Source organism: Mesocricetus auratus, unplaced genomic scaffold, assembly GCF_017639785.1.
Source record: "Mesocricetus auratus isolate SY011 unplaced genomic scaffold, BCM_Maur_2.0 Super-Scaffold_100040, whole genome shotgun sequence".
Classification (NCBI taxonomy): Eukaryota; Metazoa; Chordata; class Mammalia; order Rodentia; family Cricetidae; genus Mesocricetus; species Mesocricetus auratus.
The window spans coordinates 7,147,649-7,161,855 of NW_024429217.1; the positions used below are offsets into that span (position 1 = coordinate 7,147,649).

General features: G+C 37.7%; 1 protein-coding gene across 2 annotated transcripts in view; it reads right to left on the reverse strand.

Moving 5' to 3' along the window:
- Cntn5 (contactin 5) overlaps window positions 1-14,207 on the reverse strand; it is a 1,164,510-nt gene that overhangs the window by 182,666 nt on the left and 967,637 nt on the right. The gene's annotated exons all lie outside the window — the stretch shown is intronic.

The following is a 14,207-nucleotide window of genomic DNA, read 5'->3' on the forward strand; positions in this document are numbered from 1 at the left end:
CCATGAGTCAGGGAAACGTGTTCCGGTGGCCCCCAATGATATTTTACTCTAGATGTGATTACACTAACTTTTATAGTCACAAAAACAAAGGCATAAGTCAAGGCATTTATCAGACACATTGGCAAGAGCAGCAGGTAGGTAGGTCTCTGGAAGGAGAAAGCAAAACCTCTGCTGTAGGTCCCAGATGCTGAGGCCAGTCTCTTCTGTGGACAGACCACTTCTGTGGTGTGCACTTCTGTGGTAATACATTCCAAAGGATTCATATTCTACTTAAAGGGGTCTGGGGATCTGACACAGAGGCAGGCCATTAAGTAGATGCTAAGGGGTATAAACAGAGCTGATGATTTGGACACTGCATGTCCAACATTCCAGTTTTCCACAGCCATGGCCCTCTGATGCTCTGACCAATCACCTAGTCTGTAGGGTTTTCAGCATAGGTGCATGTCTTTTTCAGAGAAGGTCAGTTCACAAAGCAAATGACTGGGGACAGAATGAGCCTTCTGCCAACATAACACTTAAAACAATTTTCCTTCTTATATTAAGAGATAGTTTGGTAAGTACTTCCCAGGTGTGACTTTGCTTATTTTCATTGAAGTTCCATTAAGTGGGTGGTTTTATCAGTTTTCTTAGAGGTTGTTAGTTTCCCATGATTACACAGCTAGTCACCAGAATATAATGACTAAATGTAAGTAGACTACACACACACACACACACACACACATACACACAGACGTACTCACACACACAGTTACACAGGGACATACATGTAGACATAATCATACAGATTAACACACTCAAGACAGACAGGCAAAAAGAAACACACACCAGAAACAGATATATGCACAGACAGACATACACAGAGACAAACATACAGACACACACACAGTCACACAGATGGACAAGGATACACAGACACACAGATGTACAAGGATACACCGACAGATGTGTACATACAGATACACACATACAATACAGTCAGTGAGTCTAGAGAATCATCAGAGAGTAATGTAGAAAAAAGCCACTGTTCTTTAGAAGGCAAACAAAAAGGTATGCAAGATATGCATTCAAAGGAGATTGGTTTTATCCATTAGGCCTTTTGGGATGTTCTCAGGCTAAGGCACTGGACTTAAATCACTCAAGTCCTCCCTTCTGGTATTGCTGGTTTACCTCCCTATAAGTCCCTAGCCACACATGGCCACATGAGTTCCCCTAATTCTTTGTGCCACAGTGGAGAAAAGAAATGTAAAAAATAATCAAAAAAGAAACACATAAAAACAGTAGGTACAATTTCCTAGTCTGGAGTAGACAAGGCTTAAATGATGGATTCTTGGGTACAGCCTCTGCTTCCCCAGGGTGGGGGTTTCATTCCAGGAACATACCAGATTCCCACTGTTATTCTGTCCAATATGGAAAGCAGACCTGCACAGGGCCTTTAAAATCTGATTTAAGAGACAAAGAGATCTATTCCCTTTCCTTTCAAAAAAACCTCAGTTTTGCCAATGCATTCTATTTTTTTTCTGTGTCATGTTCCTTATTGTCAATGGCTGGAGTTAGCCAGAAGAAAGATTCAGGCACGAGCATCTAGAGGGGAATTTTTTTCTTGTTCTACCTTGCTCCAGTAATCCGAATATTACTCACACATTATCAATGCTTGCTAATAATAAGGAGGAGGTATCACCAACCTATTGTTGTCAAAGAAACATAAAGATAATAGCTTCAAGCCTGTTGAAGAAAATTCAAAGTCAAGATGGAGTCATTCATAGATGATGTCATCTAGATGTGTATAGTATTCCACAGCATAAACTAAGGAACATGCAATGTTGTTAAGGATATGCTCTTATTATTATCTTTAATTATGTCTATGTGTGGATTTGTGAATATGACTACAGTGGCTGAGGAGGCCAAAAGTGATATTTGGATTCCCCTGGATCTGGAAATGGAGGTGTGTGTGAGCTGCCTGATGTGGGTGATGGAAACTGAGCTCAGGTCCTCTGGAAGCATTCATTACCTGCACTCTTAACCACAGTCATCTATTTCTCCAGGCCCAACTTTCAGTATTTAACTCAGTCATTTAAACACCCTGTGGGGTCAGCATTTCTTCTTCGGTTCTATTTGTTATACAACACATTTTTTTTAATTTAGAGTAGACCATGCCATGCATTTTGACAAACATTGGGAATACAAAGTGACAACATTATTATGAAAACACTTCTTTCAAGATGCTCACAACTCAAATGAGGAAAGTCACAAGTATGACTGAATACCTGCAGGGCCTAACAAAGCCAGGTAGTCCCCTGATTTCATGACCCGTCAAAACCTGTCTCTCACTCTGCAATCTATTATTAGCAGGAGTCAAGTAATGTTCTTATAATCTGAATAGTCACCCCTCTGCCACCTCTGAAGCAGAGGTCAAGCTCACATTTCCATATGTTCCCCAACAGTTATGCCAGCCCACCGCCCCATGACAGCAACTTCCTTGCTATTCTACTCTGAAAAGCTTGGGATCAGAACCATCTCATCCCCCCACTTTTTGTTCCTTAATCGTTGACAGTAATGAAGGATTTCCACAATTCCCATTATCCCACGTGGCTCTCTGCTTCCCCTTCTCTGGCTTTAAATTCTAATTTCTCCAGTTGCTACAAGGATGTCATGTGCCCTACGGCTTTGATTTTTTTCTTTATTGTATTTTATGCCACTAATAAATGATTCTACAAGAACATGGGCCTGAAGAAAATGCTATTTATTGGATGCAAAAACTGTTTTACTCACTGTTGGGTTCACAGCCAGCAAGAAAGCATACACACACACTAGACACGGAACCCTTTATTAAATCAATGACGGAAAGTCGAAATACTTATTATCAGTTTGGCTTTTTCCATAGTGCCAGCATTTTCATTTGCTTGTAACCAACACCTAGTAGGATATTCCAAAGGTATCATAAATTATGTTTTGTTCGTTTTTGTTTCCTGTTTCTCTTCTCTTTTTCTCCCGTCCCCCACTCTTGTCTTGGTTAAGAGGAATCTTGGTACAATCTGAATATCTCTTTGGCTTTCATTTTTCTTTCAATCTATCAAGTTCTGTTAATTCTGCCTAAGCCACACCCACCTAGTCAGTTTTTAATTCTTTGTGCTTCCTGACACTGCTGATATTCAGATGATTTCTACCTAGGTATCGTGACAGCATTTCCCTGCCTCCCCTGGCTCTCTTCCCAGCTCTCTAGTCTGCACAGGCTTGCCAGCACAACTGTTAGCAATGCAGGTAGTTGTCCCCCCACTTCGTTCTCTTCACACCCTTCACAAAATTTTGCAAAAAGCAAAAGAAATTCATTTCAGGGAGTGTTTCACTCATTGTTTTCTAATTGTATTTTCTTCAATCTGATAATGCCCTGCAGCTCACCAGCAACTCACCATAGCTCACAGAAACAAAGGGGACTGTATCCTTTCTCATCAAATGATCAGAGTATAGGTACAGAACAGAAAATCACACACATTTCCGTTCTGCCAAGTGAGTTCATATAGCAGTACATGGATCATTTCAGACAGGCATTTAACCAGGAGGACCTCACTTTTCCATGTAATTGTCTGAGTATTTCAACTTAGAATCCATTCATTATGCAATTATTCACTTTCTTTCTATGAATGTACTGGTATTTATTCACTGGTATGTAATCACTGCTCGTTAAATACACATATTTACCTTAAAATAAATGACTACATGACTAATTTCTGCTATGTTTATAATTTGAAATAAAATTCATATTTGAAACTATGAATTGTGGTCTGCAATTATGATTTCTTATTATAAGCCTTAGATATTAAGTGAAATATTATAAATATTCATAGGGATATTTGAATTTATACACTGGAATAGGTTTTTAATTTGCAAAACTTGAAAATAGAAAAAAATAATTTGGTTACAACTATGTAGAAATGCACATAGTTTCTCTATGTACCTGAAATCATTCATTAGCAAATATTTTACTGCCTTAGCTTATAATACAGTTTAGGTTAAGATATGGTTACATACTGTATATTTTCAGTTAAAATGGTAAATGACAATTACACCAAAATTTCTAGACTCACAGTTTCCCATTCCTTTTGAGTATAAACTTGCAGCCATATTGAAATAGACATCTCATTGTATCCCATATGAATAATAACTGAAAACATAAAAAAACATTTTTACTATTTTTTACTCCAAGTGTTTAATTTTTTGTGTATTGCTCTTTTTTTTACTAAGTTTAGAAAACAAATTATATGGTTTATTTTCACTTTTTATCTAACCAAAAATAGTGCAATAATTTCTGTTTAAAACAAAAGACCACATATTTGTATAAATATGTCTCTCTCCAGGAACACTTTTACATCAGCATTAAGCAGTGATCATTCTGATATCTTTGTTTATGAAGAACTTTGGGAAAAGATGGTGTCTGAGAGGATCTCATATCAAAAAGTTATTAAATTAGTAATTTCTATATAATTATTTCATTTACTTAATTAATGACAATTGTTTCAAAAAGCTGAGAAGACTAACTAATGCACTTAAGTGAGTTCATTTCCCTCATAACTGAAGATAAAATTCTTCACGGAAGTAGAATGAAGTTACTTTTATTTGTTCAAATTAAATATTAGTAAACAAAAAAATCAAACTTTTGAAAACTCTAAATCCAAATATAAATGGAAAAGATGACAAAATGCTACTGCAGAAAGAATGATTGGTAAAAACAATTACTTCCATTCGTATTTAACAGAAGGGTTGAGATGACATGTCTTATATACAGATTTCAGCGCCAGGTATCTGAACTCCCCAGGGCTGGTATTGTCATGACATCTGTTATTTTGTATCTGACTTTGACAATCTGAGTTTTATCTGATAAAACCACCCACTTAATGGAACTTCATCAATAATTTAGCCATATCCATTTTCCTAATTCAACAAAGCAACATTCCAGATGCGTAGCAAAGGTGGAGATGAAATCGTTATCTATAATGTCACATATTGTGGTAAATGGCCATTAGGAAGAAAGGCAAGCTCAGCCAGAGAACAGTAGAGAGATGCTACTAAAGCAGATGACAGACCACTGTGGAGGAAATCTGTGAGTGATGACTGAAACTAAGACACCAACCTAAATGACGGATGGAGGAACTAATGAAATGGCATCAGTGGCTGCACCGCTGACAACAGTCATTCTTGTTAATCGGATAAGTGAAACTGAAGTAACTGTGTGAAAGAGCAACAGTCATAGGGGTTTTATTCTGTCTTTATGACCGTGAACTGTATTACTGTATAGCAAGCAACAGATGCTCAATGCTTGTTCACCATTATTTCGGTAAAACGACTAGAGATGGAAGTGAGTTACAAGAGTGATCTGACCCAATCCTTACATATTTATGGTTAGAGGCATGTTTTCCTGATCTCGATATTTAAGTATAGTTTTCTTGCGCGTAGTCTCAGGGATTGAACACAAGGCCCATGCATTCTAGGTAAGTTTTCTACCACTGAAATATATCTCCAGTCCTCAATTTATTTTTTATTTTGAGGCAAGATTTCATTAAGTAATTCTGCCTGGCTTTAAATTTACTCTGTAGCTCAGACAGGCCTTGAGCCTATGATCTATTACCTCAGTGTTGAGAACAGCCAGGGACTGTGCCACAAGGTCTGACTATAATTCTTTTAGTATGTTATATAAAACATAGTAAGAAAAGTTTTATCTCACATGGAGCAAGGCCTGACTATTTCCCACTACCATTACGTCTTTAGTATATCTAGATAAAAGAATTTCCTTTCATAATACAAGGAATATTCAATTAGATAATACCAATTAACTAAACCAGCTTACCAAGAATTGTCTCTGTATAGGCAATATAGAAGAAGCACACACAGCAATGCCCTCCTGTTTGGAGTGGTAGAGGTCAGATACCATCCCTTACAAACAGATGGTGGACTCACTTCATTGTATGTGACAGACTTCATCCAGAAAGGAACCCTCTAGAAGGAATGGTTATTTCATCTAGGTCCTGAAAACTCAGGTTAGGCACATCAGTTCAGGTACATAAGAACATTTGAGGATGGTGGAGGATCAGAACATTTAGTTTTGATGTTCAGTTGCTTTTTATGTAGTTAGGCCACACCACCATATAAAGGTAATGAGAACCTGAAGATCCTGCCTCGCAAATCTTCCTGGAATAGAGGAGCTGGGTGACTGATAAAGCTCTGATAAGATAATGAAATTACCATGTAAGCTTCATCAGGTAGGAATCTTGTGCCTGACAGCACGATGGTACATCACCATTATTCCTACCCCCAGGTACATGCAGCCAACTTCGCCATGTGGGAAACTGAATTGGAAGAGTTACTGTCATCAAGGACTAAGATTCAGGAGCACATAGAGCCTGGATTTCACCAGAGAAGCTAGGCTTTGAGCAGGATGGAAGAAGTGATTCTCTGTTACCTCGCCCTTCCAAGTCTGTAGTTCATTTCCTTTCATCAAAACCAAACTGAAAGGGAAAGTCAGCCCTGGTAAGTTCATTTTTGAGTGTAACTGGATTACTGGAAGCCACTATGAGCTCAATTCCAGCCAGCATGGAATGACACATTGCCTTTATCTTTATTTGCTGGTAGACTTGTGGCTATTTGTATCTTTAGCAGCTTCTATTTCATTTTTCTATTTGGCTTTTTCGATTTCAATACCAGCAGCTTTACTATTTCTGACATACACCTTACCCAATGGAATGTTTTTTGCTTTTATTAATTCTCTCAACTACAAATTCATCTTTGTTACCATTAAAAAATATTGAAATCAAATAATATTGTAAATTGAGTTTGTGGGAGACCCATCTTTGAAATTAGATACAACACTGTATTGTTCAATTTTTAATGCCTATTGTCAGCAAATAGGCTGATGACATGTGCTTGGCTCTTTCCCAATGGAACTAAAGTCACCTCTTTCCTGTCACATGATACAGGAAGGGGGTTGAGCATGATGCTTAGAAAAAAGAGCTTAATAAATCAATGTGGAGGGAATAAGCCAAGGAGAGTGCATAAATGTATGGCATGTTTACTGTGTTGTAGCAGCATTAAATGATCTATCCTATGTCTGAAGAGTCCTTATAAACACACCACAGTTAGTTTTCTTTGTGGAGATGAATAGGTTGTCTAAAGCACTACAATTATTTTTGCTCCATGTCCTTTGGTGTTTCCAGAATTCCTACAAAATCTAAGGTTTCAAGGAGAAGATTTGTAGATGCTAGGCTGAATCTTGCAAACATGAATCCCATTAACCAACTGGATCTCCTAAATTGAGCAGTTATGCTGGCAATTTTTTCCATATTTGTGGGTAGCAGGACATTTTGTGTGAAGACAGGCTGTGTGAATAGTGACTTCTCTATCATTAAGTTCACTGAAGAGCCTGTGTATGAAGATCAGTATTTAGAATTCCTTTGTAATGATAAGGTCATTTTTGAGAAAAATTACAGAGGATTTCAAATATCATTCACTTATATTGTTTATTTTGTATAAAATAAAATTGCCAGTGGTGTACACAGACATGTTGTAATGTCTTATATAATTTATAATATACTATATTTTTTACTTTTTACTTTAATGAAAAAATTAATCAAAATCAAAATGTGACTGACTTCTCTATTAACAATCATAAGAAAACTGACAAAACCCCCTAGTTTTACTCTTTGTGAAATAAAATTAAAATACTCCCAAACACTGTTTATACAGATAGGTTTTGCTCAAGGACATTGTTTACATAGGTGTATTTAACTGTCTTCAGACCCTTTACTGTATCTGGTTTGTGTGGTAAAATGATCACATTAAAAATTGGGAGACTTCATAATTTATTCAAAATTGAATGTAATGTCATATTCACAAGTTCTTGCAAATCTCTAAAGTGCCTATGCAAGACAGTGCTAAAGAAAGCTGAGCAGGCATTGGCCTTGGCATTCAGAGAGCTCAGCCTACAGGTGCACCAATCTATGCAGGACAGATGGGATACAGCTAGAGATGGTAATGAAGAATACTCTTTAGGACCTGACTTTCCCTCTCTTCAATGGCTTCAATTGTTCAGTGTTCTGCTGAAAACCTCAATTGGAAATGAATCTGAAGCAATGTCTTTCCATTCCTCAAAGTAGAGCTTGTGCACATAAGAGGTCCTTGTATGCTCCCTGGGTATTCAACTCTTTTCTTTGCCAAAGTGCCAGCACTGTCAGTATTGAATAAAGATTTGTACTGCCACACTGAAGGAAATTTTGTCTAAATCATGCTTCTCAAAATTCCCCTTTTCTGCACTCTGAGAAAATTACACTGTTGAAATACTTACATGCTTGCTTGATGGCGGATATCTTTTGGTATGCTGTGAATATATGTTCTCTTATTTGTTGATAAATAAAGCTGTTTTGGCCAATGGAAAGCTAGGATTTAACCAGGCAGGAAATCCAAACAGGGATAGAGAAAGATAGTGGGTGGAGTCAAGGAGATGCCATGTAGCTGCCCAGGAACCAAGAGGCCTGGACATCACAGGTATACCAAGACCATGTGGAGAAACACAGATTATAAGAAATGGGTTAATAATTAAGAGACAGCTAGCCAATAAGAAGCCTGAACAATAGGCCAAAGAGTTTATAATTAATATAAGCCTTTGTATGTTTATTTGGGACTCAACAGCTGTGGGACTGGGAAGGAGAGAAACTTCCTTCTACATAAGGTACTCAAATGTTTGCAAAGAATTTCCCTGTAAAACCTGGCAAAAGCTTAAAAAGGGATTCTGAACACAAAAGAACAGAATCAAGCATGGCTTCCTGGTAGCACCATTTTCTCGAGTGGGCTCTGTTCGCTAGAGGCAAGCACAGGCATGGCTCCTTTAAGAGAGGCAATCTATGGGGTTAGTAGGCAATCTTAGGTAGTAGTTCAGTATATATCTAGGGTATACAAATGGACTTTGGGCTCCCATCCAACAATGAGAGATGCACTCTCACCCTGGACTCTCAGGGGAGGGTCTAGGCCCTGCCCTGGATGAAATGACAGACTATGGACATCCCCATGGAGGGCCTCATCCTCCCTGGGGAAATGAGGAGATATTGGAGGGGTTGGTGGGAGGGCATGGGAGGAGGGGAGGGAAAGGGAGAGGGACCTGGAATTGACATTGAAGCAACCTTTTTTCTGATTTAAATTTACATTAAAAAAGAGAGGCTTCCTGGCTCAGTGTTTGCTGCAAAAACCACACAGCTCTTTTAAGAGGCACAGCTCTCAGGCAATTTAAGGGTGCTTATGAGCAGCTGAGCAGCTGGCAGCACACGTCTTGGTGGTGGCATGGACCAAGAAACTCTGCAGAGTTGTGACAATAAAACTGACCCCCACCAGTACTTCTGCCATGAAGCTAGCCAAGGAATGGGGCAGAGCCAGCCACTGCTCTAATCCTAGCCATGATGGTAACCAGATTAAAGACTCATGTGGTCAGAAAAATATAGAGATATACAGTAAAGACTGATTCAGATGAAAAAACAAACCTCTAAACAGTCTGCAGTATGTTTTAAGATGTACAAAGTCATGTAAACTTGGGAGAGAAAAGACAAATGATAGAGAAAGTTCTTTAAAAAATTAAGAGTAGCTGGGTGTAGTGAGACATGCATTTAATCCCAGCTCTTAGAAGGGGAGGCAGGTGGATCTCTGTCATTTCAAAGCCAGCCTGATCTACGGAATTAGTTCCAGGACAGCCAAAGATACACAGAGACATCCTGTTCTCAAAAAAACAAAAACAATTAAAAAATAAAAATAAATGAAATTCAGTTAAAAAATCCAGATGGAAAATGCACAGAGAGTCTGAATACTGGATGTACTGTGTTGTCTTTGAGTTGTTTGACTACTGAGGAAGAAGCAACAGCTGCTCAAGAACATTTGATTATAAATGCTGGTGGATTAATCCAACCTATGTACTTTGAAAATGCCTTGACCTCAAAATTTAAGTGTAAGGACACATTACTTTGGAAGAGGTCCTGCTTATTTTTTCACAGAAGACAAAAAGCTGTGGATTCCCTCCATACTAATATGATTTGATCAACTAAGACCCCTTGAAGCGGTGACTCAGGTGATCCATCATCTAAAACAGATGAGATGATCCAGCTTCACAGACCACTACAGCTAGGATTGTGCTAGGCATCTGGGTTTTCTCAGGATCCTCTTGGGATTGAGAGCACTCCCAAACAGCAGGAAGAAGTTTAGAGAGAAATACAACCAAGTTCCCAAATATGTGTATAAATGTTTGTTTTCATTTAAATGGATTTGGTTATAAACAGTTAATGATCACAGTCACTCTCTTTCTAAAGAAAAACAGACAATAAGATATAGAAATGGATTTCCATTTATTGATACAAATTTAAGGTCAATTTTGTTATATGCATATTGCTAAACTTATTTATGCATTTTATTTATACAGCACATATAAAAATGTAAAGTATAATTACATACAGTTTATAGATAGCCACCTATAATAGTCAAAACTTATAGTTATGTTAGTTAGTTAGAGTTATATTTTAAATGGATAGGTATTCTTAAAAATCTTCAAAAGACCTACAGAGTGTTTATTAGGGTTTTTTATGACAATGAGACATAACTGCTTCTGGCAATACCAATTGTGTCAGAAAGGAAGATGGGCATCGAAGAAGCTCTTTATTGGGTTTGCCTTTAAAAAGGCAGGGATAGCTATTTGGACAAGAAATTGCTCTTACCTGGACTGCTTGACAGTCCCCTGTGCAAACTGGACAAGCAGGTTACAAAGAAAAGTGACTGCTGAACTTACCAAGGGACAAGATGGTCCTTCAAGGTTCCTGCTTCATCAAAAAGTCTACCAGGCAATCTTGGCCCATAGTCTTGAGAGGGATGCCCCATTGTTATAGAGGAACTTTGGGTGATTGTCTAGGCAGTGGGATGTCTCTGTCAATTCTAGAGTTTATATATTATCCTTCTTGGGATTTTGGTGGAGTTGAAGACAGAGAGTTATGGTTATGGTTTTCCTTAGTTATGATAAAAGATAAGCTACACATAAAGCTATAGACTCACAAAGATAAGATAAATGGTAGAACATTTTCTTTAAATTTGCAAAATTTTAGTGGACTATATTTATTTTTAACTGTTGTTCTTGCTTGATAACTATAACTATATATATACATATGTATATACATATATACTTTTACTATGTTAAAGTTAATATCTTCCTTTTTGTTTAGACAGAAAAGAGGAGCTAATGGGGGATATCCTTCTGTATGCTGTGAATATATGTTTCTATTACTGGTTGATGAATAAAGCTGTTTCAGCCAATGGACAGACAGGATTAAGCCATGATGGAAATCCAAACATGGACAGAGAAAGGTAGTAGGCAGAGTGAAGGAGACACCATGTACCACTAAGGAAGTAAGAAACCTAGCATCACCGGTAAGCCAAGACCACTTGGAGATACACAGATTAATATAAATGAATTAATGAGAGAGAGAGAGAGAGAGAGAGAGAGAGAGAGAGAGAGAGAGAGAGAGAGAGAGAGAGCGCCAATAAGAAGCCTAAGTCACCAGCCAAACACATCCTTCTAATGTGTTTAGTCTTGAAACACTCTACCCTTTGGACTTCTTTCCAAACACACCTGGTTTTCACCTCCCACCTCTTTGGCTGTTTTTTTCCTATTTCCATTTGAAGTCTTTGAGTGTTGCTCTTTTATTGTCTAAAGCATAGATAAAGTGATTAGAAATTGCATATGATAGATGATACTGCATCTGATATGATAAGGCATAAATTCTACGCCCTCTCACAGGGCAATCTTTTCTGCGGGCTGTCTTTCAACTTTTGTCTACATGTCAAAAGGAAAAATGGTTCTTTGTTTCACTTGCTCACATACACAGCTATTCAAAACTCATGTAAATCTCAACTTTACATGTCCAAAATTTTAGCAGGCTTTTCTGTCTTAGCTTTTACCAGAGTCCAGCTTCCCTCCATTCCCCAATGCAGTAAGGAACACACGCTGACCCAGTCCTCAGCCTTACAGCTTATCTTATTTCACACGTGGTTTGAGTCTTGTTCTGTCTTTCCCATTGATGCATGCGCATTAGTGAACACCATCACCTGAGGTCTCCTAACCCTCTTTGCATCTCACTTCATTGGTTAGAGGAGACAAGACAAACTTTGTAAACTTGAAATATGATAAAATGACTCTCAACTTATTTAGCATTTTAAACTTGGATTTAAGGAAGACTCCCCCCCCCACATAGTTTTCTGTTTGTTCAGCTTCTGTCTTCAAATTAGTGTTAAAGTACTCAGCATTACGCAAGTCTACTTACAACCAATGATGTGCCTATACATAAGTGTATACATACATACAAACATATTTATGCATATATAACTATATACAAATAAGAATGCATATATGCATTTTTATACAAATATATCTGTTCACTTCCTACATATTCACATACATACATGCATAATCACACATATTCATGCACATATACACACACATCTACATATCTATATAGAATGCATAAACACAAATAAGTTTATACAGGTGCATACTTACGTAAGCATATATACAATATATAAACATATATACATGTATAGAGAGAAACAAACATATCTGTAGACACATACACACACACGTGCACACATACTCACACACACACACACACACACACACACACACACACACATATACAGTTTCCTAAAGGTCTTCATGAGGAGGCAACTTACTTCCATTGACGTCCCTATAAAAATCCATTTTAAAAGCTCAATTTTATTGGATTTCCTATGTATGATGCCTTCTGTCTTCCTGATCTCCAAGCAACAACCTTCTTCAAGCCCATCCAACCTCTTTTTGTTGGCTTTCTACTTACAACCCATGTCCACTTTCAAATCTTGTCTTAGACCACATATCCTGCAAAGATGCATGGAGTTGGCCTGGCATAGCTGCCTTGAGAGACATGTGTCATATATTTTCCAGATTAGAGTCCATAGCACTTGGAGCACAATATGCCTTCCAGTTCCCGAGGGGCTCAGGCTTTCCTGCAGGCAGTGAAGCATTTAGGTGGCTTTGTGTTTTTCTCTATGCTTCCTTAGTAGTCAGGGAAGCATGAAGTCTGAGCAGTATAACTGGTCTTAGATATTAATCTTGTGTGCCCTGTATAGCTTGCAAACTTTGTTGTATCCTGGAAACTACAACTGTATTGATCCTGGCAATTGCCATTATATTCTGTCTCTGATAAACCTATAAAAAGTCTGATTTCTTGCAATAAAATTGTTACAGCTTCAGTTGTGATGTGGCCCCTCCAACCCAAGCCTGGTTTCATTTCTAGTGGACATATTAGATGACAGCTGAGTAAGTAAGCAAACGAACTCATACGCTGCTGAATAATGTGAAAACTAAAAGTACCCAATATCCCCAAACCAAACTTAACCAAAACCAGACTTTCCATTTGACCCTTTAGTATAGGCCTAGAAACCTCTTAGAGCACTAGACATACCTTCCTTGCAAACAAAGCCTGGCTGTAGGGCCAGTTAACCAGCCTCCTCGGCCATTGGATAAATTGGTATGTGTTTACAGTCTCTCATTCTGTACCACCTAAGGGTGTCTGTAGTTAACGTCTCCCCTTGCTCAAGATGATGGTGTTCCACCATCACATTAAACTCTATTCTGTCGCAGCTGTTTTTGTAAGGTAACTGAAGGTAAACATTATGTCTACTGTGTTAGCAGCTGTCAGTCTCATGTTTACTACGTGGCTGTCACTAAAAGAAAATTACTTAGTAAATATGAAAATGAATGAGAGAAGGAAAGAAAAAATAATGGATTGAGCATAAAGCCATAAACATTTGAACTGGTGAGATTTTCAAGTGTTGGGCTATTATAATTTGTTTTCAATTATTTCTCAAAATACAGTGTATGAATTTCTTTTGGATGGGGCATTTTCAGGCTTCAATCTTATTTGGGCAAGTTTTACTGATCAGGTAAAATATCATATATAGATATGTAAACATACTTAACAAATTAAATTTTATAATGTGAGTGTTGTATCCCAACTTCAGGTGTCAGAAATGATCTTGAAAATTGTGAGTCTGAACAACTCTAGAGTTTTTTTGACTAATAAGCTGATCCTGAGGAATGTGCCACAGAATAGACTTAACTTAAATTTGGGGTCTATTTAAATGCATGTAAAAGGAACTAAATA